Raw genomic sequence first — 9,446 nt, forward strand, 5'->3', positions numbered from 1 at the left:
GATGCACTAAGGCTGCCGATTGGTCCGAGCTGAACCGCAAAGGGCACAGAGGATGGAAAGTAGGACCAGGCTACCGCGATAACGCGGTATATGTCTCCCCGTGCCGGGACGCACATTAAAGAAGGGGCAACGCCCGGAGTCAACATAAATTGCTGGGAGAGATCTACAAGCCAAATTGATTAGAAAAAATTGCACAAAAGGAATGCATTACTATATCGATAAGACATGATTGAAGGTTGTAGTTCTTGAGTGTAAATATCAGCAAGGACACGACCCACAGATGTAAACAGGTTACAGACACTGGAATACAAAATGACAAAATCAACATACAGGGAAGAGGAACATACATACAACTTATGTCAATGACAATACAACAAGTATCGAAACATGTACATATATTTAAGCATAATTATAACAGAAGAAATTAATTTTGTTATATAATTATTATACAAAGAAAATTAGCATGTTGACATAATATCGTACAATACAAAACATATTAAGGCCAGAGCAGTAAAGCATATAGATATATGGATATTGGGACTAGTATGATGTTATGGGAAAGCCCTAAAATATAATTAGAGGTGAATGGCCGTCTGGTTTGGGTGGGGGGAATTAAATCTCCATTCCTCCAGAGTTAAAACCCTCGAGAAAGGGCTTGAATGATAAAGATCCATTAAGTCCTGGGGGCTCAGTGGCCCTAAGACAATATATCCATTTTAGTTCAAGTTGGAGGAGGGACTTATTCCAGTCCCCTCCTCTAGGGGCTGGGTGGACTCGGTCGAGAATCAAAAACTTGACCTTAGGCATTTTGCCGACATGTACAGTAGCCACATGTCTACCTAAAGGAAGCTCAGGGTCTGCTTTCCTCATGCTTAGAAGATGGCGGTATGCGCGTTGCCAAAACTCCTGCTTGGTCTTACCAATGTAAAAGCACTGGCAAGAACAAAGCAGGAGATAAACCACGCCTATCGTACGACAGTTGGCAAAATGCTTAGGTCGATGGACATCTCCATTCGGTAATATGGGGGATTTTTGTGTGAGCATATAGCCACAATATTTACAACTGCCGCAGATGTATGTCCCTCTGTATTTGCAACAAGTGGACGTGACAGTATCGCGGAACTCACTACGGACTATTTTGTCTCGTAAAGCTGGGGCCCTTTTATAGGTAAAATTAGGTGTATCTGATACATGTTGGCCCAATATAGGGTCCGAGGCCAGCAAGTGCCAGTGTTTGGAGACAATGCGTCTAATTTTTTGGTGTTGCTGATTATAGGGTGTTATAATTCTTATGATATCTTCCTTTTTAGAGCCTACTGAAGTTTTTGGGGCTAGTAGTGTGTCTCTGTCACTATTGAGGGCACGTTGGTAAGCTTGTTTGAGCGATTTCTTAGAATAGCCCCTACGTAGTAGACGTTTTTGGAGGGCGTCAGCGGCCGCTTGAAATAGTTTGAGGTCTGAACAATTTCGTCTTATCCTCAAGTATTGACTGGTGGGAATTGATCTAAGTAGAGGGGTGGGATGAAAGCTTGATCCGTGCAATATTGTATTTCCCGCGGTGGGTTTCCGGTAGAGGTTACTCTTTAGGGTATCATTTTCACTGCGCATAATCTCGACATCGAGGAAAGTGATCCGATCGGGATCCATGTTCATTGTGAATGAAAGGTTAAAGTCGTTCTTGTTCAAGTGAACTAAGAAGGCTTGGAGGGATTCCGTGGGACCGTCCCAGATGAGGAACACGTCGTCGATGTACCTGGTCCAAAAAAGGATGTGACCAGTGTACATCGACAAGGCGTCATCATCCAGGAGAAAATGTTCCCACTCCCCCAGGTACAGGTTGGCATACGATGGGGCACAACAAGTGCCCATCGCTACCCCCTGTACCTGGAGGTAGTGGGAACCGTTAAATGTAAACACATTATGTGTTAAGATAAACAACAATAAATCTAGTATAAACTCGCCATAGGCATCCACTATGTCCTGACCAGATATAATATGCTTTACAGCTGCGATACCCCTGGAGTGGGGGATCGAGCTGTAAAGAGCCTCCACATCGATGGTGACTAGAATCGCGGTGGAGGGTATCCAAAGGTCCTTAATTTTATTAATAAAATGAATAGTGTCCTTAGTAAAGGAAGGTAGCTTATGAACAAGGGGTTGAAGATAGGCATCAACTAATTTACTTGCGTTGTCTGTAATAGATCCGCATCCCGAAATAATCGGTCTGCCGGGAGGGTCTGTGGTACTTTTATGTACCTTTGGGAGGCCGTAAAATGTGGGGGTGACAGGAAATTTAGTGCGGACAAAATTCCAGGTGTCTTTAGAAAAAACATTATTGAGGTAAGCGGTATCTATCAACTGATAAAATTCCAAGTTATACTTGGTAACTATATCAGGTGTGATACGCCTGTACCAATCAACGTTATTTAAGATGTTGGTGCACATTTTGATGTATTGAGAGTTGTCCATTATCACAATATTCCCTCCTTTATCAGCCTGCTTGATAGTAATAGATTTATTGGTTGCCAATTTGTTAATTGCCTCTCTTTGGGCTTGAGAGATGTTAGGTTGGGATAGCGGACGTATATTAAGTTTTTCAACTTCCTTTGACACTATTTTTAAGAAGGCGTTGATATTCGCATTCTGAATGGGAGGGTAGGCGTCGGATTTTTTGCGAAAATCAGTGCCTACTATCTTTTGTTCTCTGGTTTCAGGCGGGATACCAGCGAGTAAAGAGGGGAGGTCCACACGATCAATAAGATCCTCGTTTTCTTCGAGAAGAGTAATTAAAGTATCTAAAATAGGGTCCTGTTCATGTGGTTTTTGTTTGTCTTTGTGGTAAATGTATTTGAAATTTAATTTGCGGGCAAATAGATGGAGATCCTTGACAAAATCAAATTTGTTGATGTTATTCGTGGGGCAGAAGTTAAGGCCTTTCTGTAATATGGATAATTCAGATTCAGATAATTTGTAGCTAGACAAATTAATAATAGAAAAGTCCACATTGTCTTGTGCCAGACTGGTGGGGAAAGGGGGGGTTGCAGTGTGGGAAGTTAAGTGAGGGGGAGAGGTGATGGGAGTGCAAGTGTGAGTTGTGAAGCTCGTTGGTGGACCACATCTAAAAAAGTTTGGTCGTCTAAGTGAGTGATGGAAGAGTGATGTGTAGGTAAATTAGATACATTAATAGGGGGTGGTGTTTGTTGTGAGCGAGGGATATTGGACAGTGAAGGTATTGATGTTGTAGGAAAAAGAGATAAAGCCTCCTTGTGTTGGGGTTGGGTGTTAGACTTTTTAGATATAGGGTCTAGGCCGAAGGCATGGGGACGTTTAGTACGTTCCATTGGTGTCTTGTGATTCTTCACAGGGGGTGGTAACTTGGTATTCAGTTTAGGTACTGGGGCATTGGGGTCCCTATTAAGTGGACGAATATAGTGTTGATTATTTGTCCAATGAAAAGCCTTCCCTTGTATATAAGTATTTTTGTCTTTATTAAGAATTTTTTGTTTCTTCACAAGGGTATTTTTATTGAAGGTGTCTAATTGTTGTTTTAATTTGACTTCCCGATGGGAAAAAGTGGTATGGCTTTTGTATCTTTTTAGTCTTTCGCATGTAGAAGCTATATGTTTATCCAGCTCTGTGGTTCTTAAGGAATATTCCTCAATGAGGAGGTTCATAAGAGCCACAGAGCATTGTTGTAATGCCTGTTCCCATTTGATTTTAAAGCTAGGGGTTGGATCCTCCAATATCGTACATATTAAATAATTAATTAGTACATATTAATATGTACTAATCAATGGACCGTGACCTACCGCGACTTGTCAGGCTGACAAGTCACGCTAGTCTGAATGGGCTCTAATGCAATTTTCGTTTACTGCAATTGGACTCTGTGTGTTTACTACCGCTGCACTGCACTTCACCTCCTTGGTGGCAGTCTTCTTGCTGCGGGTGCAGGGTCCATCATGGCACCATTAAAAATGGCCCTGGTGCTACTACCTAAGTTTACCGGCTCCAAAATTCCTCTGGCTGAGTTGGAGGAGAGATTAGAAAGCATCAGGTTCCTGCCCGGCTGATCGAGGAACTAGCTATTAACGCCTTTAAGGATGATGCCAGCAGAGTGGTGATGCGCGTCCTGAAGAGGAACGAGCCACCCTGGAACAGATTGTGTTGCACCTGAAGGGCCTGTTTGAAGAGAACGTAATGGTCCCATAGTTGAGGCAGAGATTCTATGTCCAGAGGCAGCAGGAAGATGAGAGCCTCACATATTTTGCGGTAACACTCCAGAATCTCAAGAAACGCATGGAGAAGAGAGATGTATGTGGCTGTGCTGATATTACTGCTTCAGACCACCTCCTAAGGGACATGTTTATGGGGGGGAATAAAAGCTGGTCTGGTCAGGAGAGCCCTGCAAGAGTGAGTTAGAGAGCAACCCGCCATCTCTTTCAATGACATTGTGGTAGATGCAGTTGCGTGGAAGCAACTGTGGCAGTGACAAAGAAGTATGATCCAATGCACTTGAAAGCAGAGGTCATAGCCCCTTTCAGCCACACAGAGGGCGCTGAGAGAACTAACTCAAGATGTTGCCTCCCTGAAACAAGAAATGTTCTTGTACAAACAAGACTTGGCCCACCCCCTTAAGGGCAATACAAGCTACTGCTGAAACAGCTGGACATTCCTTTCTGGGACTATCCACTGCCATAATGCTGCTTCATCAACTGCTGCAAAAACATCTACTAGTCTTCGCCACCAGCCCAGAAAATTAACGTGTTCACCGATGCCATCCATACAGGGGATTCTCCACACATCCGGGATCGGTACCTGCACATTCTCCCAGCCCTGTGTCAGGAAGTCCAGTACCTGCTCTGCAATATGCTACAGAGTGGGGTGATTCATGAGAGCCGTTGTCCCTGGGCTGCCCCCATGGTCCTGGTGTGAAAAAAAGATAAAAGCCTGCTGTTTTGGTGTGGACTACCGCAAGCTAAATGAACACACTGTTTACACACTGGGATGCCTACTAGGGTTGAGCGGACACCTAGATGTCCGTGTTCGACGGGTTCGGCCGAACTTTAAAAAAAAGTCCGGGTCCGTGTCCCGGACTTTTACCGAACTTTTCCCGGACACCGAACCCCATTGAAGTCAATGGGGACCTGAACTTTAAGGCACTAAAATGGCTCTAAAACACCAATGGAAAGGGCTAGAGTGCTGCAAATGGCAGCAAAACGTAGTTAAGAGCATGGCAAGTGCTCTGCAAACAAATGTGGATAGGGAAATAACTTAAAACAACAAAAAAAAAACAGAAAAATAAAACAATGTTCTTCATCTCTGAAGGACGAGGCCCATATGGAGTAGGAGGGAGGTTGAGGTGGTGGTGGATGTGGCGGTGTCATAGGCGTGCGCACAGGGTGTGCCTGGTGTACCTGGGCACACCCTAATCACCTAGGGCACATAGCATTATCGCTCTGTTTGCCAGTGAGGAGATGGGAAAGATCTCCCTCGCACCTGCTCTGCTCTATTTCTCTTTGCCAGCAGGGAGAGTAATGTATCGGGGCCATGTACATGTAGGCAAACACATGCATGTGTATTTCAACTTTGGGGTGCACACCCTAATGCAATAGGCTGCGCACACCTATGGGAGGTGTAGGTGGAAGCGGCGGTGGAGGAGGACCAGGGCCGGATTAAGAGCATCATGGTCTTGGTGCTGAGGATTTTGAAGGGCCTTAAGGGCCGTGCCTTGGCATGCACCCAGAGGAGGAAGGGTGCAGCCATGCATGCCTAATTCAACATGGGATGCTGTCTCTGAAGCCCATAAACACATCCATGCATCGGCAACTGTCCCTCCTTGTCCGGCCTTCGCGCTGTGTGGGGAGGTTCTGAGGGTGCTGCCTGGGGAAGCGAGCATAGAAGCCAGACTTCTGTGTTTACAAGTGACAGAAGAGCGGTCACAGTGAATATGGCCAACCCGGGGCCTATATAAAAGGTAGGGGCCTGCATGGAGCTGCAGCTCCAATAGCCCCTACGTTAATCTGGCCCTGAGGAGGAGGACGAGGTAGCCAACACTGCTTCTTTTCACAAATTTTAAATGAGGGTACACCCCAAAAGAGTGAGAAAGAGCAAAAATGGAACAATGGCTGGGTAAGGTCGGTATCCATTGCTATTCTGCACAAGGTACGGAAAAGTCCCGTGGGATCCATGCCTGGTTCATTTTAATGAACGTGAGCTTGTCCACATTGTCTCTGGACAGGCAGCTGCGCTTGTCTGTTATAACACCCCCAGCCGTGCTAAATACCCGTTCAGATAATACACTGGCTGCAGGGCACGCCAGCACCTCCAAGGCGTAAAGGGCAAGCTCAGGCCATGTGCCCAATTTGGAGACCCAGAAGTTGAAGGGGGCAGACCCCTCATTCACTACATGTAGGCATGTGCACACATACTGCTCCACCATGTTGGTAAAATGCTGCCTCCTGCTAAGACGTTCCATCTGAGCTGCTGGTGCTGCTGTTTGTTGTGGCGTGCTGACAAAGCTTTTCCACATTTCGGCCATGCTAACCCTGCCTTCTGAGGTGCTGGCGGTGCCCTGGTTGAGTTGGCGACCTCCTCCTCCTCCTCCTCCTGCCTTGTGCTTCCACTGTGGCCCCGCTGTCAGATGGGAATGCCAGCAGCATCGCGTCTACCAGCGTGCGCTTGTACTCGCGCATCTTGCGATCGCGCTCCAGTGAGTGAATTAAGGACGGTACGTTGTCCTTGTAACGGGGATCCAGCAGCGTGGCCACCCAGTAATCAGCACAAGTTAGAATGTGGGCAACTCGGCGGTCGTTGTGGAGACACTGCAGCATGTAATCGCTCATGTGTGCCAGGCTGCCCAGAGGCGACGAAAGGCTGTCCTCTGTGGGAGGTGTATCGTCCGTGTCCTCTGTATCCCCCCAGCCACGCACCAGTGATGGCCATGAGCTGGCCTGGGTGCCACCCTGCTGTGAACATGGTTCCATCTCCTCCTCCAGCTCCTCCTCCTCCTCATCCTCCTAATCCTCCAGAACTGTGCCCCTGCTGGACAATTGTGTCCCTGGCGTTTGTGTGTGCAGGAACCCACCCTCGGAGCCCCTTGCGAATGACTGCCCTGAAAGCCTTTGAAATGTTACCTCTTCATCCTCCTCCTCCTCCTCCTCATCCTGTGCCACATCCTCTTCCATCATCGCCCGAATTGTTTTTTCAAGGAGGCATAGAAGTGGGATAGTTAAGCTGAGAACGGCGTCATTGCCACTGGCCATGTTGGTGGAGTACTCAAAACAGCGCAACAAGGCACACAGGTCTCGCATGGAGGCCCAGTTATTGGTGGTGAAGTGGTGCTGTTCCGCAGAGCGACTCACGCGTGCGTGCTGCAGCTGAAACTCCACTATGGCCTGCTGCTGCTCGCACAGTCTTTGCAGCATGTGCAAGGTGGAGTTCCACCTTGTGGGCACGTCACATATGAGGCGGTGAGCGGGAAGGCCGAAGTTACGCTGCAGCCCTGCCAGGCGAGCAGCAGCAGGGTGAGAACGCCGAAAGTGCGCACAGACGGCCCGCACTTTCTGCAGCAGCTCTGACATATCGGGGTAGTTTTTAAGGAACCTCTGCACCACCAAATTCAGCACATGCGCCAGGCAAGGGATGTGCGTCAAACCGGCTAGGCCCAGAGCTGCTATGAGATTTCGCCCGTTATCGCACACCACCAGGCCGGGCTTGAGGCTCGCTGGCAACAACCACTCATTTGTCTGCTGTTCCATGCTCCTCCACAACTCCTGCGCGGTGTGTGGTTTGTCCCCCAAACAGGCAAGTTGTAAAACTGCCTGCTGTCGTTTAGCCCTGGCCGTGCTGAAGTTGGTGGTGAAGGTATTACGCTGTCCGGATGAGGAGGCGGTAGAGGATGAGGTAGCGGAGTAGGATGAGTTAGGAACAGGAGGCAAACTGAAGCGCCCTGCAATCCTCGGTGGTGGAAGGACATGTGCCAAATTGCTATCCGCCTCAGGCCCATCCGCCACTGCATTTACCCAGTGTGCCGTTAGGGAGATATAACGCCCCTGACCGTGCTTACTGGTCCACGTATCGGTAGTTAGGTGGACCTTGGCACAGATGGCGTTGCGCAGTGCACACCTGATTTTTTCCCCCACTTGGTTGTGCAGGGAAGGGATGGCTTGCCTGGAAAAGTAGTGGCGGCTGGGCACGACGTACTGTGGGACAGCCACCGACATAAGCTTTTTAAAACTGGGCGTCTCCACCACACGGAATGACAACATTTCAAAGGCCAATAATTGTGAAATGCTGGCATTCAGGGCCAGGGATCGCGGGTGGGTAGGGGGGTACTTCCTCTTCCTCTCAAGTGTTTGGGAGATGGAAAGTTGAACGCTTCCACGGGACATTGTGGAGATGGTTGTTGGTGACCCAGGTGGTGGTGTTGCTGACAGATCGTCTGTTTGCGGGGTGGCAGGTGCCGGTATGACTACAGAGGTGGCTGGAGCGGCCGAGACTGCAGCAGAAGAGGAAGCAGGATGAGCCAGAGACGTTTCTTGGTTTTGAAGGTGTGTACTCCACTGCAGCTCGTGCTTTGCACTTAGATGCCTGATCATGCAGGTTGTGCTCAGGTTGAGAAGGTTTATGCCTCGCTTCAGGCTCTGATTGCACAGGGTGCAAACCACTCGTGTCCTGTCATCAGCACATTTTCTAAAGAACTTCCACGCTAGAGAACTCTTTTGAGCTGACTTTGGTGCGCTCCTTCCCTTGCTGCGTTGGGCAGTAGCAGGCGTAGTGTCTAGGGCACGGCCGCTCCGCTTCTGCACCCTGCTCCCTCTTCTGCTGTGCTGGTGGCTCTGTGCGACCACCGCCTCTTCCTCCAAACTACTCAGGTCACCTGCATGACCTTCATTCCATGTGGGGTCGAGGACCTCATCGTCCTCCACATCATCTTCCACCCAGTCTTCACCCCTGCCCTCCCTGTCGGTCTCCACAATGCTGAACGCCGCAGCAGTTGGCACCTGCGTTTCGTCATCATCGGAGACATGCTGTGATGGTCCTTCCATGTACTCATCTTGAGAAATAAGTGGTTGGGCATCGCTGCACTCAATCTCTTCCACTTCTGGGGCAGGGCTAGGTGGATGGCCCTGGGAAACCCTGCTGACAGAGTCCTCAAAAAGAATAAGAGACTGCTGTATGGCTTGGGGCTCAGACTGCTTGCCTGATTTGCAAGGGGGTGAGGTGAAAGACGGTTGGACATTGGCTGCAGGTGCCAACTCTGACCTTTCTGCAGTAGACTGGGTGGGAGACAATGTGAAGGAACTGGAGGCACTGTCAGCAGCAAACCAATCTACTATCGCCTCTCTGTGTTCTGGCCTCATCACTTCTAGAGGCGTATGATGCCCTACCAAATACTGCTGCAGGTTCTGTCGCCTACTCACACTTGAGGAAGGTGTTTCACTTGT

The sequence above is a fragment of the Pelophylax lessonae genome, assembly GCF_965119305.1.
Source record: "Pelophylax lessonae genome assembly, chromosome: 9".
Classification (NCBI taxonomy): Eukaryota; Metazoa; Chordata; class Amphibia; order Anura; family Ranidae; genus Pelophylax; species Pelophylax lessonae.